The following is a 20,605-nucleotide window of genomic DNA, read 5'->3' on the forward strand; positions in this document are numbered from 1 at the left end:
TACTTTTCACTCCCACCTTTGATCCCTTGAGTTGGACGCCGTGTTACATATAGACGAGACTTGCCAAGGGCTATTAATAATATAGATATAGATAAAGTACTAAGCTTTTTGACCTTTTGACATTACTCAGAAGTCAAAACTATGTCTCTTCATTTTCTACCATCATAGTTATTAGTACATCATAGTTATTAGTACTTACCAGTTACCCTTCACTTTTGCATTTCAAACCAAAAGTTTGTTAAAACTTTCTTTGAACTTCATTTTCTACCATCATAGTTATTAGTACTTACCAGATACCCTTCACTTTTGCATTTCAAACCAAAAGTTTGTTAAAACTTTCTTTGAAATGAACCACAGTGTGACATGTGGATGCCCTCTCCTTCCTAGAGATTTTTAAGCTGCATTATATATAGTATAGATATAGATTATGTACATCTGCATAAGTGATAGGCTCATCTGCAACATTTTAGGGGAGGGAAGCAAGGTAGAAGTAGAAAGAGACAAAATAGGCGCATGTAGTTGAAGCCAAGAAGGCCTAGGGATGAGAGAGGGGACAAGATATTAGATACTAATTGACTTTCTACAAAGACAAGTGGATAGTAGTATCTAAGTAGGCGCCCCCCCCTCCCAAACTCGAAAAAATAAAAATCATTTCCAAACATCTCAAATGCATAAGTGAAAGGCGAGTTTAGGAAATGAAAAGTTGCCTTCAAAATCGAAAGTCAAAAAACTTTTCATGTCCATATAAAGAGATGTTCTAGTAAGCGTTTGTATGTACATTAGGAACATCCTTAGCCCCTTCAACCTCCATACGCTTTCAACCTCCATACCTTGTGCATCTCCTCTCTTTTCATTTTCTAAACTCACCCTTCACTTTTGCACTTAATATGTTTTGAAAGACAATTCACTTTTCCAAGATTGGGGAGACCTAATTCTTCTTCTCGTTCTCTCTCTCTCTCTCTCTCTCTCTCTCTCTCTCTCACACCCCCCCTAAGCATAGACGCCTACACGCACGTAGATATTCAAAAAAAGCACATGCACGCTATACGTATCCACCAAAAAAAATTTAAAAAAAGAATCAATATCATCGACAAAGAAGAAAAGACGGCCAAGTTGCATGTCGCTGACACCGAAACAAAAAAAGACATCGAAGGCATGCCCTGACCGGCCCCGAAAATGACGAACGCGTTACACCGACGCACCCACAGGGCCTGCCGTTCGGCGACATCTCGTCCACGACGCGTCTTTGCAGTAATATCGTAGTTTGTCATTATTTTTCCAGTTTCAAGACAAATCTTGTAACAAATCCCAATTGTAAATTATCACCTCTCTCTAGGTGATGGCCACAAAGGTCACCTAGGAGTTTTCATTTTTTTTTAATCCTCCCAAGACAAAGCAAGGGTCAACCATCTAGGACCCACCGCTTTGCTTTGTCTCTCCTGATTAAGGCACTAACCTAATCAGACTGCCCTAAACCTAAAGCACCCAACACGTATAAAAAGGCACTGAGAGGTCACTATCGGGGGGGGTCAGCACTTGGTAGCACTTTGGTGGAAGGGATTGGTAGCACTTGTATCAAGAGAGAGGGGATTTAGTATAGCATTTTGGGAATGAGCACTATGTGAAGAAGCCATGTTTACACCTTGACTCCAATAGTCGACACACACTCACGCTAGCAGAAATCTCTATTCTATGAGTCACCTCTAGAGAACGCACTATTAGTCTCACTATCTCTCTCTGTCACCATGGTTGCCACCTCACCAAAGATATATTGTTGTAAATATTGCATTAAATTAGTTTCCCCTCACACCCCGAGGGGTTTTCATCACCTGTGTCATTCTCTCTCTCTCTCTCTCTCTCTCTCTCTCTCTCTCTCTCTCTCTCTCTCTCTCTCTCTCTCTCTCCCCCTCGTTGTGTAGAGCTTTGTGTTATTTCAAATCACTGTTGTCCACGTCCTTGCCGCTCAAAGCTAGGTGGTGCCCCCTGTTCATTTCACCATGGTCGGCTCGACGCGCATCGGCTCTTGGAGTTTGAGGCCGTCGGGTTCCATGTCGCGCTTTGCGCTCGTCAATGTATATTAAAAAGCAAGAAACTACCGCATCTTTGAGAACACCATTATAAAAGCTAAATTCGCAGAGATAATCCAAGAAAGAAAGGGGATGATTATCGCAATTGAGAAGCAAACGAGTTCTGGTGAATGGAAGAAGACCTTGGCTAACATACTAGGGTGAAGAGGCAGACTCCTTCCTTTCCTTGGGATGGCTCCCCGGTTAGCCGATGTTGCTATCTCCGGTATAGTTGTTATGGCTCGTCTCGAGCATGACAGGAAATTGTAATTTTGGTTGTGTTAATATATTCCACTTACAATTGTGAGTTTTGCAAAAAAAAAAAAAGGAAACTTATGTACATTAGGAACTTAGTTGGAGGATAGTGTAGAAGCATCCTCAGCCCCTTCAACCTCCACACCTTGTGCATCCCCCTCCCCCCGCCCCCCCAAGTGTGGTACATTGATTATGCAATTTCCCTCTTGAATAACAGGTCGTCTTGAGTTCAACTCTCCTCATCCGATAGATCTTTAAGGTCTCTTGGCATGGTTTCTCACGACGTTAAAACAATCTTCTTCTTCTTCTTCTTCTTCTTCTTCTCTCTCTCTCTCTCTCTCTCTCTCTCTCTCTCTCTCTTACAGACACACACACATACACACTGCCTAGAGTTTGCGAAATAGAATTTTTTGGTTCATTTTTTATTGTACTAAAGTTGAAATATTACGGCTCAAAATATAATAATATTTTTTTCCAAAGGATTGAGAAACCTATACACGAAACTTTTTGGAGATAAATTAATTGCATTCAAAGATTTTGACTCTAAAAATTCAGAGAAAATTATCACCTTATAATTGAATTTGAGAGATAAACTCAAAATTTTATAAGTGAATTTCCACTAGACGTGAATCTTTCTAAAGCGTGAGATGGATTTGTGCCTTATTAGTGGAAATTTTTCTCTTTGTCGTACTGTGTGCACTCCCAGCAATGGAACAACTAGCAAGCGGGCAACCTTTTCATATTTGAGTTGGTACTAATGTGGACTTTGATGTGCTCCTTGACCTGATATAGCTTTCCGACTTTAATGGGAGAATAAGTTGTAGTAGAGCTGTCTAGCTTTAATGGGAGAATAAGAGGTCATTCAAATCAACAAGGGCGCAGATAGATTCATGATAGATAGATTCATGATAGACGAAGACAATTGTGAGTTTTACAAGAATCCTTTAACACAACAATCGCCTATTGTTATAACTAGTGCACAAAGTAGTGTCGCCCTAATAATATTAGATGCATCACACAAGAATTTCCTTGCACCTCCCAATGCATGGTTGGCATTATAATTTCAATGCCTATCCAAACCAAGTTGTATACTCCAGTGAAGAAAGAAAAAGAGAGATTTCAAATTTTTGAGCTACCTCTTCATAACGATGGGTATATTACATTGCAAACAAATGAATAGATTCTCTCTCTTTTCTTTTGCAAAACTCTCAATTGTGAGTGAATTATATTGATTATCTCAAAAAATTACAAGAATTTGCCATGCACGTGCCGAGCCATGACACCATCCAAAGACCAAACTTACATCAACTATCTGGGGAGCCACCCCTAACGATCTGCCCCCATGCCCTTGATACACCAGGTTCATTATCATGTTCTTCATTAATCTTTTGGTTTCATGATTTTCCCCTTGCCTAAGCATTCCGCTAACAACAAGGCGCTAGTAACCCTAGACCAATCATCCGAGTTTTGCTTGCGCTCGAGCGACCATATTAGCTCTCTGCTTTCTTGTATAATTTCTGCGAAGCTTGCCACCTCAGGAACTCCTTCGAACACACGGCGGTTCCTTGTTTGTCATACATTATGTAAAAACCAAAACCAGATAATTTGAGTGCAGATCAGGATGGCAGGGCTACCCAAGTTCTTACCTCCAAGGAGTAAATCAGTCTTGAAAAAACCAATTTTCCATGTTCTTTGGACCCACTTGCAAATTTTTCCTGTAAGGCCTTTGATAGATGGGCATTCCATAAAAAGGTGGATCAGATCCTCACTAGCCATCGTGCACCCCAAGCATCGATCTGTCCCTATCCCTCTCTCCTAAATCTTTACCCCCGTCGGAAGAGCACCCCTAATTACTTTCCATAGAAATACCTTCATGTGATACGAAACCTTTGGCGCCCATATGTTCTCCATTACTTGCTCCCACCTTCCCTCTGACCATTGTTTTTTCCATATCTTGTTAAGGGGGCTAGACCAATTCTTCTTTAGCATCATTGTATGGTAAATGCCTTTAGAGTAGGGTTTCCATAAGAGGCTGCTTCTGGGCCATTTCCAGGCATTCCAGCCAAACTCCGAGTCACAGATTGGCATCACTGCACTATCAAGCTCTTTCATCACTTTGTTGACTAGCAAAACCTCCAAGCTATTAAGTTGAATTGGGTTACCAGAAGTTCAGTGGTTTTCCAGCTCTTGCTGTTACTGTCCCAGAAGTGCCCCAGTCGGTTCAAACCCTTATTATTAAGTTTCCTGGCTGCTTCTATCCAATAGGGATTTTGCGGCAGATCTACAACTTTGGAAAGCCAGGGGGACCAATGCAGAATGGAGTTCTTGAAGTATCTGTTTTCTTCCCCCCACTTTAGGACTCCTGCTGCTCTGTTGCATTTCCTTACCAATTCCCCTGAGCCGCCCCCCAGACTTAGTGTAGCCCACACCGGGGCTAGAAGTTTTTCATGAAACTCTACCCCTCTCCACTTTCCTCCTTTTGAACCAAGTTTAGCTGCTTCTAGCATATCTCTGATCATGATAGCCCAAGCCTAGTCTTGTTTAGCCAAGGAGACTACAAATTATGCACAGCAAGCTTCTGCATGGACCATAGGGTTAAGAATTCTGAGGCCTCCTTGATTCACTGGCCGAGAGACTGACTCCCAACAAGCCCATTGCCATGGCTTGAAGGACTTTGTGTTATTTTCCATAAAAACCTTTTTACCGGTTTTAAGCACTCTTTCCAGTGACATTTAGCCATCCTGAGAAGCGGGCTAGTGAAGGCAATGTTTGCGGCTTGGGAATGGGAGAAGAACATACTCCCACCTACTCATTTTTGTTCTGATTTTTTCCAGGACCCACTGACATCTCTGTTTGTGGGTTACGTCCACCCCCAAGGGGGCCCCCAGATGTCTGAAAATAGTCCCTTTAGTAACAATCTCCCCCAACCAGTCGCAAGCGTCAAATGAGTCATTTTCGAACAGGGAGATCAGCCTTGACTTCTCTATATTTCACTGGGACCCCGAAGCTATAGAGAACATTTGTACAATCTCGAGAGCTTTCCTTACGACCTGGGGACGCGCCCTTAAGAAGAGGAGAGAATCGTATGCAAACATTTTTGCAAGTAGTTGGTTGTTTCCTGGGAGAGCTAGGCCTTGCAACTCCCCACACTCAGCACTAGCTTTGAGCGTTGTGATTAAAGAATGTGAACCTATGGCGAAAAGCAGGGGGGCCAGAGGGCATCCTTGCTTAATAGACCTTTTGACCTCAAAAGAGCCCGCTATTCTATCGTTGAATAGGAGCTCTGACTGGCTACCAGCCCCTAGTGCCTGAATAAGAAGACATAGGCGAGGCCCAAAGCCCAGAGCTTCCATGGCTGCTTCTATATATGTCCATGTTTATTTTATCATAAGCCTTATCCAGGTCAAGCTACAGCAAAATTCACTCTTGCTTTGTGAAAGTTCCGTATTCAATACCTACCATTGCTCCCAAGATGTTATCGTATATGGACCTTCCTTTGATGAACCCATGTTGATGGGGAGATATGTTCTTGTTAAGTAAGGGGGACTAGTCTGAGGGCTACTGCCTTGGCACAAATTTTGTAGGCCACCGTCATCATCGTAATGGGGCACCAATGTTTTAGTTGAGAACAACAAAACTGTTTGGGGATGGGTTTGATAAGACCTCTCTTTACACTTATCTCCAATGACCCTTCGACAATGGCTTTGTTAGCCAAACTTGTGACAGGGGCCTTCAGATCATCCCAAAATTCTCTAAAGAATTCTATCGTCATCCATCCCAACCAGGGGAATTCTCCTTGCCAAGGGTTTGCAAGGCTAGTGAGCATTCGTCTTCGGAAAATGCCCCTTCCAGGATTTTAGCTTCTGACTGGGGAATCTTCTTCTCGACACTCTGAAGAAAGGTCCTTCTGGCTTCATCTACTTCCTGGGACTGGATTTCTGGTCATCCAATGATTTGGCTAAGATAGTTCAACATCAGACCGGCCATCTCATCTTGGTTATGAACTGCTATCCCTTTCTCATCATAGAGCGAGTGGACGTGACCCCGACTCTTCTTGATTTTCAAAGCCCTAAAAAAATGAGCTTGATTAGAGGCTTCTGGTTGTAAGGAAGTTTCCCTGGGGATAATCCTTGCCTTTCTGATATCTTCCAATTGCTTGTTAGCTAGGAAAGCTTTGGCTTCAAGCCATTGCTTGTGCTCTTCCTCAGTAGCAAGCCCATTGGCTTTTTTGGAGGTAATCCGTTGTACCTCACCTGTCAGATGAAGAAGGTGCACCTCCCTAGATTTTTTAAACCGGGGGCCCAAGGTTTTGATTGCTTTCTGAATACTTCGAGCAAATAGGTCCCACACATTGTGCTTGTTGAGATTGACATCTTTTCTGAGCTTACCCAGTGCTTTCTTGGTTAAATTCCTGAAAAGAGGATCTTTGAATAGGTGTGCCCTTGTAACTAGAAATTTTTTCCTACCTCCTGGGGTCTGGCCCTCCTCTTTATTCTTCTTAAGATGTATGTGTAGGGGTATGTGATCCGAAAGGCTTTTTGTTGGGACTACCTTCATCTCTAGCATCGACGATATCCAGTCAACTTGGTGTGAGCAGTAACATCTGTCTAGCCTAGAGGTAGTGCAGGCATACTGGAAACTTGTGTAGGTGAAACCTGGCGTGCTATTCCATGGGCCAACTTGCCAGTCGATCATCGCCCACTTTTCGCACAAACTTTGCCATTTAGTTCTTTCCGATCCGGCCAGCATACTAGAGGATCCTATTCTGTCCTTGCCTTTTTCACCATATTGAAGTCGCCAACTAACATCCACTCTCCTTCTATAGGAGTATCTCTAAGATGCATCCATAGTTTAGCTCTATCTGCTGCATTGCAAGGGCCGTACACATTCACAATGGTGAAGGGATGCCCTTCCCATCTGATTCTAATTCCCAGGATTCTGCCAAAGGGGTGGTTCAGAACCAGCTTCGGCTCCAATTCCCTGTCCACAATACTGAGGACACCACTAACCTCTCCTATAGCCTGCTTCCTCTTGCTATGAGCATCCAAGTGATGTTCCCGGATGGCCCAACAATTGACTGCCTTTTCCTTTTTTATTTCCTCCCAGAAAAGGGTACTCTTCTTTTGGGTCTTCACTCCCTTTACGTTCCAAGATTGTATAGTGAGAGACTCCATCATTAAAGAGGGCTCATTGGGATAGAGGAACGAATTCTTCAGCATCGATCCGAATTGTGTGCACCCTCCCTCTCCTTGGTCTCGGGAGAGTCCAGGGGTTTTAGGTGAGGGGATTTCTTTTCTTACAATACTGCAAATGGATTGTGAAGTGGGATAGTGCACCCCCCTCCTTGCAAGGGGGTGGGGGATGGAGCAAATCCTTTCTCCTCTAATGTTCTCACCACTTCGAGCACTTTGGAGTCTCTTGCCACTGCCTTCACCCTTTTGGCTCTTTTCACACTAGGGACTTGAACAGTTGTCGCCGTTGTGATCGTCATGAATTTCAGGGGAGCAGCAGGAGTAATGATTACCTTATCCTTGCATGAGCCTTCTGGGATTCGTTGCATGGGAATCGATTTTCTCCACAACCTTTTCCTACATCTTTATATCCATTTTGTCACATACCATAGCTTCTTTACCCTTCCCTGCACTTGCCCCTTCGTTACTGCCTCCTTCCTTCTCCAACCCTTCCGTCGGGGTTTCCTTTTCACTGGGGACCTGTGTTGCCGGAGCTGCAGTACCATTAGCCTTCTTGGGGAAATCCTTGGCGAAGTGTCCAAATTTGTTGCATTTAAAACATGCTCCGAAGTATGTCCCAAAGTTTAGTGGGATAGTAACAAGCCCAGCTCCAACATTGATTACCATGCTCTTAGGTGGCGTTTTATAAACATCCCAACCTATACAAACCCTATTTGATGTTCTGCCAAACCCTCTCTTGCTAGGAATAAATAGGGGGGTGCCCAGCTAACTGGCAAGCATCCTGAGATTGTCCCAAAGCCAGCTAGGCAGACCCACAAACTCAACCCAGACATGATTGAACCCTTGAAGAGAATTAGTTGAGTCGAACATTGGATCCCAAGGCACCACACAAACCGTAGTCCTATTAAATGGAAGGGGGCCTTTGTCAAGGATCGTTACCACATCGGAGGCCTCTTTGAATCTCACTGAGAAAAAACCTTTAGCTAGGTAGAAAGTACTTTCAATTGCTCCTCCATGACCAAGAACTTGCGGGCCCTGAAGCCATTGAATCATCTCCAACCTGTTCGGGGTCCTGCCACTGAACCCAAATACAAGCGTTAGCTTAACTTGCCTAGCTAACTGTTTTTTAATAAGTGTTGGTGGAATCGCCACAGTAATAGCCTCGACAACCTCCACCTGATGTGGCAAAGACTTTTTTAAAGCAACAAAGGCCCGATCTGCCAACCCATCTTCTACCAGCCCGCTGTCAACTGCTTGGGAACAAGTTCTTTTATTGTTGTTAGGGCCGGACTCAATCATTTTGTTCTTCCTTGAGCTCTTGCTTGAGTCTAGCTCTTGCATTCTGCAGTTTCTCACTATTTGCTTCTGATGTACCTTTTCCATTGTCCTTAGAGTCGGGCCCCTTGAGTATGCTTGCAAACAAAATGCCAGCCTACGAGCTGCTGATACACTTGTCGCCTTACTTCCGTTCGTACAGATGGGGCCCTGGGGAACCCCGGCTTTCAGGGTTTTTACCTCGAATTTACATCCTTTATCTGATCCCATTTTTTCTCTTGTTTCTTTAGAGAATACTTTTTTAGTCGAAACAGTTTTGTCATTTTCCATAGTTGGAGCTCTTGGAGAATTGGGACGTGACATTTCTGCATCATAGCACGGTCTCAATACCGAGCCATCAGCTACTACCATCGGTACGACTACCTCCCTGCCGGCTATCTTTTCCGTCGCTAGCATGTGTGAGAATTTAACAATGTCTTCATCTACGACCATAGTGTCGATTTCCATTACCAAGTAGGAGAGGCCAGCTCGGTGCCAAGTGGACACAAGACTTTGGCGTGATTGAGTAAATAATCCCCCTAAAAAACTCAAAGTTAAAAGACAAAGGCTTGCGTTGATAGTTGATAATCGCGATTATTATCCAAGAGATAATAATCGCTTGGAGACTTTGAGCTCGGCGCACTGCACGCAGAGAGACAGATCAGTTTCTCTTTCTCTCTCTCTTCGAATGCTGCAGAGACGAGGGTTCGCTCTCTCTTTCTTGCACGGTTTCAGCAGGTTCAAGGGGTGAGCTCTCTCTCTCTCTCTCTCTCTCTCTCTCTCTCTCTCTCTCAGCTTGCAACAGAGCCGCACGGTTTCAGCAGGTTCAAGGGGTGAGCCTCCCTCTCTCTCTCTCTCTCTCTCTCTCTCTCTCAGCCAGCTTGCAACAGAGCCTACAGGCTCTCACTCTCCCTCTCTTCGGAATAGATTCTCTCTTAAGACATAAGCAATGAAGAATAAAAGACACTTATGTCTTTGTTGATGCTGATGAGGTGTTATTTGAAGATGACATCCATGGAACAAAGTACAATATCGTGGTGGCTCATGCTTGTACCCATGAGGAAACTCTAGTGGCTAGAAGTAGGCAATGGCCATATGTGACCAATGCTAAGACAATATGGGCAACTAGAGGAGAAAAACTAGGTACTTTGGACTAGGTAGCAATCAAAATGAGCAGAGAGATGGATTCATCAATGAGCCATTTGAGACTGAGCCATAGCAAGAAAATTTCTAAGGATGAATGTCCATGGCCCATGTACATGTACATTTAAGCTTGAAAGCCCATTTTTTTCAATCCTTTCGGAGTTTTCATGTGTTTAAGGGCTAGCTAGCATGAATAGAGCAGGACCATGTCTAGGTCAAAAGTTGTAGGTTAAATCCTTACGACCATTCTGAAGAGAAGAGAAACCTTTTCCTAACTTACTTAAGTTGAGAATAGATTAATTTACTATCAAACATATCGTGCTGTTGTTGTTTATAGAATAAGTTGGCCAACTAAACTTGTGTGCAGTGCGCAGCCCAGCTGAATCAACTCAAGCTAAAGACAATTATTTTGCTTGAGGGGAATAATTAAGGACCTTATCAAGAGGACCCAAGCAGCCATCCACGCAACACTACACACCAAGGTTTTGAAGAAGTCCCCCTTCACAGATCAGATCAGATAGCGCGCTCTCTCTCTCTCTCTCTCTTTTGGTTTGTGGATTGGTCGTGGGTGGCGAGTTCCCCGCCTACCTCACTTATTTACAGTATGTACGGGACGTCGAGGGGCCTCCTTGCTGCCAAAACCGCAGGCGCAGAGCCATGCGAGCAAGCCTAGGAAAATGCGTTTTTTTACGTCCCTCCTCTTCATCATTTTTTTCATAATCGCTGGCTTCCACGCCCCCCCCTTTTTTAGGGATGCCCCAGCCCACCCCTTCCCATGTGGGGCAATTTTATGATTTGGGTTGACTGGTGCGCACCATTCTGCTAATATGTTTATGATTTTTCATCCATTTTAGTGTAGCTCACATTTTCATCCACCCATGACAATCGAGCAAAACACCCAAGACGGGTGAAATGCCCATCAAAACAAAACCCTGAGTGCCCCAAGTCCACTAAAACTCGAGATCCACCGACGAATGTCCCTACGCTATATGGCATTTTCTCGGCTTGAGCATAGGCCAAGCTGCAACCGTCTTGAATTTGCACTATTACGTGAGATGCCATTTTGTAGTTTGCGCAATGTTGCTCACGTCTCTCATCAACACGTGTAGTTTTTCTGCATGCCAACCTTAGATCAAAACGCCACATTGTAGGTCACGTTTTTGGGCACATAAGATGCATCCATTTTGGTGAATGTCAACAAACCTAGTTCGGCGCACTTCCTAGTTTCTGTGTTGTTATATTTAAGCAGTTACTTGAATCGAGGTCATATTGGCAAATGGCACCCTTGACACTACACTACACGTGCTCATTTATTATAAAGGAGGGACAATATGGTAGTGCATAATTTTTGGGGGAAATTTTCTTAAACCATAAAAATAAGTTGCCAAATAATGCAACCAATGCAATAAATTTGCACATGCCCATTGCCTTCCTCACCTTACCTTTTACATGTCCAACAACTCCGATGAACCATAATATGCGAGATCCAAAATGAAATTCATGTACGGAGTTGTGAATTAATGGTACATCGCATACATATTTTGCAATCCATTGTTTAGTGGTTTGCAATGATGGTTGGTTGAAGTAAATTCCCTAGAGTAGCTACTCAACATATGAACTACCAAGTCATGGTGGCTTGATGTTTTTTTTTGCGAGCACTCCTACGATGTACCCTAAATCCAACAATTGCTCTCAGGGTGTCGAAGCCTTGTAGTAGAAGGACAAACGAGAGAGAGAGAGAGAGAGAGAGAGAGAGAGAGAGAGAGAGAGAGAGAGAGAGAGAGAGAGAGAGAGAGAGAGGCGGGGGGGGGGGGGGGGGGGGGGGGGGGGCACATGGTGAAAACATTGGACAGATTGCGCAGTAGCTCCAAATGTAGAACTCTTATGTTACAAGACAAAGGACAACGATTGAAATAGGTATAAGACAGTCAAGTTGTTGGTCGAAACCCTAAACGTTCCCGAGATCCCTATCCTACATGTGTACATGTGGCCAATCACAACCAAGGGCCAGTTTTTGTGTGATGAGAAGCCTATAATTAGAAGGAAAAGCATATCAAAGGTGAGCACTAGCACCCCTCCCTCTACAACAGGTGAACACTAGCACCCCTCCCTCTATGGAGAGAAATGCATGAATTCTTAAAAATCTTGAATGAATGAGCACCAAGCCAACAAGATGACAACTTGTACTACAACACGAATGTGATGATGAACAACATGAAGATGAAACCGATCAAGACGCACAAGGAAAAAGAGGGAGTGGCTACCTATAGAATAAGTCACTTAAGAATTTTATAAAGTGACCTTTGCAAATGGCTCATTAGTGACCTAACAGGAGCATCAAAAGCTCATTTGTGACAAGCATATTTGAGATAGAGAAATACAGTGTAGCAACATCAAAGGAGGTAGAAAGGAGTATAATACGGGGACCCGTAGAGAGGAACACATGGACAAAAAGGAGGGAAAGACACAACAACATATCCAAGTCAAGGAGTCTCTACCATAGGAAAGAGGAAGTTGTCTAGAAGAACTCAAGTTGCAGATTATCTACCTTTCCATGACAAACAGCCAATGTTGGACCCAATAGTTGTAAGAGCTCCTTGAAAAGTCTATGGAAGAACAGCACAAGCTAGTGCATGAACTATTCAAAGAATCTATGATGATGGGCACATGGTGTTCATATGAAACTAGAATATCAACAAATGAGGGAGAGGAGCCTCACTTGTTCTCTACATTGGTTAAATGATGCAATTTGTTTACTTGATGCCCATTGAAGGCAAGCAAAGACAAGTAAAAACATATCAATATTTGGCAGGACAAAGGGTTTTGAGTAATCAATAGAAAGCTCTGATCGTGCCCTCTTGAGGATAACCGACTTTGAAGGCATCTCTGTCAAGTTTAGCCTAGGGATAGGGTTACGAGTTAATGCAAAAAGAGCTGAGCTACGAGAAATACATGATGCCACTGTGAGTTTTGAGATGTTGCGTGTGTTGTCTAGTCTGGCTCTCTGTAGGATATGCCATGGATGTGCATGTCAAGCAAGAAACAAAACAAGAAGGACCTTCTTATAACTGTCTATGTGCGCATCTCCTCCACCAATGTGGTGTGCGTATGGGGGATGCAAGATAGGACCAGATGGAGCATGTCTCATGCGAGCATGAGCACCTTGCTATAGTAAGCCTAGGGACTTACATATGGCCGTTCACACAAGGTTATCTGGCCACCACCTCTAGGGACAAGGGTGTATTCTTCATGTGGAATATTGTGTCCTCAACATTTTTTATTGTTAAATCATTTGCATCCATTGTAGTGTTTGCTTCTTAGAGGTTACTCATGGCTTGACGAACTTCTCCCTCAATAGTGTGCAATTGAGTAGACATTGCATGATGTTCGTGTATGAGGGAAACTAGGTGAGAACCTACATTGGGTAGCAATGATTTAACAATATAATCAGATGCCATCATGTGCAAGTCATAGATCTAGATCATAAAACTGGCTTATGGACTCATGTGGTACTTGGGAGTTGGTTGTGATGCCCTGGCTCGGTTGGAGCAGGGCTGTTTTTGGTATATTTTCTTATGTTAATTTAACTACTCACAATTTGTGAGTTTTGCAAAAAAAAAAAACTAGAACATAAAATTGATGGGCGAATAGGTCCTCCCAATTTTTGTTTTGGGTTGTATTACAGGGTATCTCAAGCAGATGCTCTTGTGGCTTTGAGGGAAAAGAAAAGGGAGTGGAGGATAAAAGGGGCGGGGGGGGGAGAGAGAGAGAGAGAGAGAGAGAGAGAGAGAGAGAGAGAGAGAGAGAGAGAGAGAGAAGAAAGAGAATTTTTGACATCGTGGGATATTTTTGTGTGTGAAATATTTTCGACACTCGGAGACTGGGATTTTTTTTGTTGTCAATCGCCGGCTCGCGGTGCTCTCTCTCTCTCTCTCTCTCTCTCTCTCTCTCTCTCTCTCTCTCTCTCTCTCTCTCTCTCTCTCTCTCTTCTCTCTCTCTCTCTCTCTCTCTCTCTTTGTAATCTGTAGGCAAGGCACAGAGGGGCGAATGGGGTGAGGAGATGGCAGGTAAGCGTAGGTGCTCGGAGAGAAGTAAATGATCTCTCTCTTTCTTGTTTTGTTGGCTTCGTCCATCTACAAGGCAGGTCCCAATTGAGGTCGAATGGGATGAGAGAGCAGATGGTATGTTAGAGGGTGGAAGACGAGGAGCCAGAGAGAGATGTTGTATAAGCCAAAGATAGATGTTGTATGAGTTGCATCTCTCTCTCTCTCTCTCTCTCTCTCTCTCTCTCTCTCTCTCTCTCTCTCTCTCTCTCTCTCTCTCTCTCTCTCTCTCCTCTCTCTCTCTCTCTCTCTCTCTCTCTCTCTCTCTCTCTCTCTCTCTCTCTCTCTCTCTCTCTCTCTCTCTCTCTCTCTGGTGCACAGGAAACAGAGGTATGTGGAGAGGGAGAGTGATTGAGCTCGTGGCTCAAGAGGTCGCATGGAGCTTCGGGGTTTGCAAGCGGCAGATCTTTATTTTCGGTTTGTCATCGTCGGGAGTGGATGCATGCACTGCGAGTTGCGAGGGTACATACGGAGACATGCAGACAAAGAGTCGAAGGGGGTCTCTCCACGACCAAAGGGGTGAGAGCACATTGCAAGTGAGAGTACCCTGACTAGTGCTTTGCATCGCGCGTCGGCAAAGCAGCAAGGAAAGGGTGTGCAGTGGGGGAGACCCCTGTGTGCAAGGATGATGAGGAGTGTGGGAACAGCCTGCATGCCTAGACGTTGAGGCTTGGCAAAGGGAGGAGGAGGGGATAATCTGTGGACTTCATTCCACAACAAAGCTTCCATCACATTCCACGGGCACTTTGTTTTACTGCTCATAGGCTGCTCCATGGGGCATTTGTTTTGTGTTGTGGAGACACTTTTTTGGTGTTTGTAGGGATCAGTGTTTTTAATTGTTTCCATTTATGCTTGAACATAAGTGAAATGAGCTTTTAATATGTCTAAAAATAGGTTGTTAGCAGTTATATATGATTCGATTTTGGGATTATAAATGTCACTGATGAGAGAATATGCATATTCCATTATTGGCAAATGAAAAAGGTGCAGCACATCCCCTAGAAGAATAAAAATAACTTACCTTGAATAGGCACATGCTCTGCCTCCTTGTTTACTCAAATTGGGATGTCTCATCCCCTGTGCAATCTGAACGATGCCCTAGATGTATGTAGGTGTCCGCTTCTTCTACACCACTAGATAATTTTGGTAGCGTCAAGGCTATAAAAAAAAAAAAAAAACCAATTGTTACTTCACTTTGTTTCGGGAACCAAAAACAAAAGAAATTAGCGATTGTAACTTCACTTTGGTTCAGAGTTAGCATTTAGTAACTTGGATTTTCTTTCACAGTGCCAACAAGTTTCACATACGGTCTAGGTTTATAAATCTAAAGTGAAAATAACTTCTACCCACCATAAACATCCTTCACGCAAAAACTCTACCACATCCCCTTGATTTAGTCCTTACCCCCGAATCAAACGCCCTTGTTTACCTTACCCCAGCCAAATTCAATATCTACCATATAGTCAACGAAGCCCAACAAGTTTGTATGAGGCTTTCGAGTCACCTAGGAGGAGCCTGCCAGCTTCTCAGCATCCGCATCCACCTGCCTGCTACATACATACAACTCCACATCAATCAACAGCCTGCCACCGACTGTAGCAGCTGCTTCGTATCCTTCAAGGGGATATTGAAGCTAGTGTTGAACACGTCACTAAATGGTGCCTTAGACTTGTGCACGACGGTGCTATTCATGAGCATGGCCAATACGAGAATCCAGTATGGATCAATTCACGTACCTAGCTAGTGCTTAGTTAGCCCTCACACCTGCTTGTGGCCTTAAACATGACTCTATAGAATATCCTTGAAAGGAAAGCAAACGGCTACTTGAAATAGCTACCATTAACACTAGTCATGTAATTGGACACTCAAGTGTCCTGAGACACTGAAGTGTCTTGCAAACAGATGGATTTTGGTGAGTGTTTTTAGTATACTTATGATTTATATAGATTATAAAACGGTCATGACCATATAGTTCAACACTTGAATTACTCTCCTAAATTTTGTTTCAGTCAAATTAGAGCTTACTAGTGTGCAAAATTTAGGTGCCTACGGAATGAAATTTTGCATGCACCCGCTTTCCACTGACATGCAGAATCTTGGCATGCACGACTTCGTGTGAGGCATTGCTTGAGCTAGGGCCTCTTTGGCCAAATTGATAAGCAAATTCAAAATTTAAGTGGCCATTTGGAAAAAGTTTAAAAGGCCACGAGGTTCTGTATCCGGCCACAGGTTTTGGGGTGGATTGGGCAAAGCAGGCCCATCCTGTTGATTGGCACAACAAAAGTGTTACAAGGAGAAAATCCTTGCATTCCACTCTCGCAAGCAGCTCTTTAAATGCATGTTTGAAGGTGACAAGACCTGCTACATGCTCTCCTGGGAGAATTTGTGCATGCATATTGTTCCAGATGCGCAAGCAATGCTTGATTTGCAGAATGTAATTGATTTAATGTTGATGAAGGTCTCTTTGGTAGTGTTTTTGGCATCCCAAAAGAAGGGAAGGGAAAAATCAGGATGCTCAAATGTCTGTCCTGGTGTGGAGCCACCCGTGTTTTTTTATGTGGATGACGTAGTTGATGCCGATGGAGATGCGATGCAAGTCATGAAATCTATGGATGATGCTTCGACTATGCAACTCATGTCTTTGCAGGGAGAAGATGTACAGCATGAGGAATCTTTGTGTGTGTCCGGACATGCTCAGATTTCAAATTGCCTATCGTTGGATGTATTGGCAGACCACCCGCGCTATGTAAAAGAGGTCGCCCTCCAAAGCATACCATTGTGGGAAGGGGACACCCAAAGCAAAATGATGATTTGGTTGATGTTTCTGATGCTTGTGGTGAGAGGAGGCATGATGCCCTTGTTGCTAATGCCAAGCATGAGAGGAATCATGCATGTGGTAAGGGATATACACTTGCTAAGAAGCGGGGAAAGATGCAAAAGTTGGTCATAAAAGAAGGTAGACCCTCAGATGCACAAGAATCAAATGATTCCAAATATGAGCATGCCTCGGTTGGAGAGGAAGATGAGTGTGAAGATGAACTTTTGGAAGCAGAAGATCCAGTGCTACATGATAATGAAGATGAGGATGATTGGTCTAATACATGCATGCCAATATGGAAGAGTGGGGACAAGATGCATATTGAGCCCGATGGGACATTTTGAAAGCTACCATCATTTGTGGACATTGCAGGTCCTGACTTGGGCTAGATTCCAAGAGGATTCACTGAAATTCAGCTATTCTTGTCGCTTTTTCCTCTTGATTTGGTTGATGCAATTGTGGAAGAGACAAACTGATATGCAATGGAGATGCGTGACAAAGTACTGGCCAAACATGAGTCCACTAGAAAATGGAATGCAATTGATAGACAGTCTCTTATGCATTTTTTGGGTGTGTCACTTAGCATGGCTTTGCAATTCATGTCTGACAAAAACTATCACTAGAAGGGACAGACTTGTGGTGTAGTTCATTATCCAAATTATGCGGAGAAGATGGGACAAACACAGTATCAATAGATAACGAGATTTTTTCATGTACGGGATAACTCTCAACGGCCACTTGTAAAGGGGGCTCGTGAATATAAGTTATGGCACTGAGGTCACTGTGTCTTCTTCGATCGATGGTTTACTTCTATGAAACTTTTGATGCATTTGTCTCATGAGGGATATGGCGCTACAGGAACTTACATGGCAAATAGAAAGAAATTTCCAAATTCTCAAATGCTACATATGGATCATTGTTAGCGAGGAACGTCTCTTTTTTCAAGGAATGCCCAGCAGTTAGTGGCCTCGCAAGAAAAATCTGCAAATGGGTTCAAAAAACCTGGAAAATTGGTTTCTACAAGAATGATCTCTTCTTGGGAGAGAAAGTATATAAAAGTCAAGCGCTTCTTATCATAACACAAGTAGTGAGATTTTGCTACTTTAAACATGTTGACGAGCGCAAAGCGAGACACACACTTTGACCACCTCAAAACGCCCAGAGCCGATGCATGCCGAGCCGGCCACGGTGACTCGAACTGGAGGCACCACCTAGCTTTGAGCGGCTAGGACGTGGACAACATTGATTTGAAATAACACAAACCTCTACACACCAAGGGAGAGAGAGAGAGAGAGAGAGAGAGAGAGAGAGAGAGGGAGAGAGAGAGAGAGAGAGAGAAACAGGTGATGAAAAGCCCTCAAGGTGTGAGGGAAAACTATTTTCATACAATATTTACAGCAACCTTATTTCCGGCGAGGCGGCAACCATGGCGATAGAGAGAGATAGTGAGCCTTAGTAGTGCGTTCTCTAGAGGTGACTAATAGACACTAAGATTTCTGCTAGCATGAGTGTGTCTCGGCGACCATTGGAGTCAAGGTGTAGACATGGCTTCTTCACATAGTGCTAATTCCCAAAATGCTACACTAAATCCCCTCTCTCTTGATGCAAGTGTTGCCAATCCCTCCCACCAAAATGCTACCAAGTGTTGATCCCCCCGATAGTGACCTCTCAGTGCCTTTTTATAGGTGTTGGCTGCTTTAGGTTTAGGGCAGTCTGATTAGGTTAGGGCCTTAATCAGGAGAGACAAAGCAAGGCGGTGGGTCCTAGATGGTTGACCCTTGCTTTGTCTTGGGAGGATTTAAAAAAATGAAAACTCCTAGTTGGCCTTTGTGGCCATCACCTAGAGAGAGGTGATAATTTACAATTGAGATTTTTTACAAGATTTGGCTTGAAACTGGAAAAATAATGACAAGCTACACATATTACTGCAAAGATGCGTCGTGGATGAGATTCCGGCGAATGGCGAGCCTTGCAGGTGCGTCGGTGTAGCGCGCTCGTCATTTCAAGGTAGGCCGGGGCATGCCTTTGGCGTCTTTTTTGGTTTCGGTGTCGGCAGCACACGACTTGTCCATTTTTTCTTCTTTGTCGATGGTGTCGATTCCTTTGTTTTTTTATTTTTGGGTGGGTACGTATGGCGTGCGTATGCTTTTTCCGAATATGTAAGTGCACGTAGGCGTGTGTGCTTGTATATATATATATGGGTGCGTATGTTTGAGTGTGTAAATGTGTGTGTGCTATTTGTAATAGTGTGAGGGTGTGTATGTTGTGAGTATGTGTGCGTATGTAAGTGGGGGTTGTGTGTGTGTGTGTGTTTAGCGGAAAGAGTGTGTGTGTGTGTGTGTGTGTGTAAACGATAGCATACAAAAATAATAAGATTTATTACATATATATAATGTTTGCTTCTGCGTAGGGAAACAGAGAGAGGGAACGAGAATGAGAGGAGAGAGGGAGGGAGCGAGTGACTAGAAGAGGGTGCAGGCGCAGCCAATTACTCTCTCTCTATCATACACACACACACACACACTCATACACACTCTCCCCTTCGGCTTGAACACGCACAAAGAGAGAGAGAGAGACAGAGAGAGAGAGAGAGAGAGAGAGAGAGAGAGAGAGATAGATAGATTTTATTATCGTCCTCGGAGGTCAAATATGACCTATGGGACCAAAGTTACATGTGATGTAGTATGTGTATGGCTGATGAGTGACTCTCGATGCTCCAAAATTGTAGTGATGAGAGTCGCAATGGAGAGCCCACACTTTGGCTGGGAGAGGAAAGTGTGTAGGTCTAAGTTATGGCTGAAAATGTGAGAGAAGCAAGTTCGGATGTGATCAAAAGCTGAGCACTCTAGTAGTGTGTGGTACTCAGACTCTCGAACTTGCAGTGAGCATAATGTGCACAATCGATTTGACTCTTCTCCATTGCCCCAACGTCCTATCTCACATCGAAGGAAATGGGATCTAAGCCGAATTGCTGCGATAGTGCGTATCGCGGACAAGGGAATAGGCTCAAGCATGTAAGTGTGAGTACGGTTTCCTCTCTCAACGAAGAACATGGTTTTGTAGTTGGGGGCAATATAGGTGGTGTAATGTATGAAGCGTGACCCACCGGATTTCTCCCAAGCCGTAATACATTGGCGTTGTAGAAAAGCTTCATTCACTTGAGAGTCAATTGAAGCATCATGTAGCAAGTGTAATGCATCCCATCTCCCAAACCACTTCTTTATGTCTTGCATCCATCCCGTGCTCAAGATCTTGCTTTTATGCGTCTTTTGAACTTTTTTGCTTGCTTCCCATGCAATTGTAGGAAGTCGATGTGAGGGGTTTTGACGCATCTTTATCATGTACTCCACAACCCTTTCCATGCCCATAACCTCAATTGGAAGAGATCCCGACTCAAGAAGTAGGAGCATATATGGTGTTTGTGTCTTAACTTAGAGAAAGTTTGTAAGAAAACGCTTTTGGACATTCTCAAACTCTTTCCAAGTAGACTTTGAGATGCTCCCGCCCCACACTTCAACTCCATAAAGAAGAACCGGTGTCACCAATGCATCAAAAAGATACTTCTTGAGAACCCAACACTTGATGTTTCCCGCATTACACATGTTCTCAAATGCATAATATGCTCTCTTTCCCGCTTCCAAACGACGCATAGCACATTCATGCCACTTGTGATTGGATGGAACCTCAAGGCCAAGGTACTTAAAGCTCTCAACA

This window comes from Adiantum capillus-veneris, chromosome 2, assembly GCF_014529385.1.
Source record: "Adiantum capillus-veneris isolate H3 chromosome 2, ASM1452938v2, whole genome shotgun sequence".
NCBI classification, from domain to species: Eukaryota; Viridiplantae; Streptophyta; class Polypodiopsida; order Polypodiales; family Pteridaceae; genus Adiantum; species Adiantum capillus-veneris.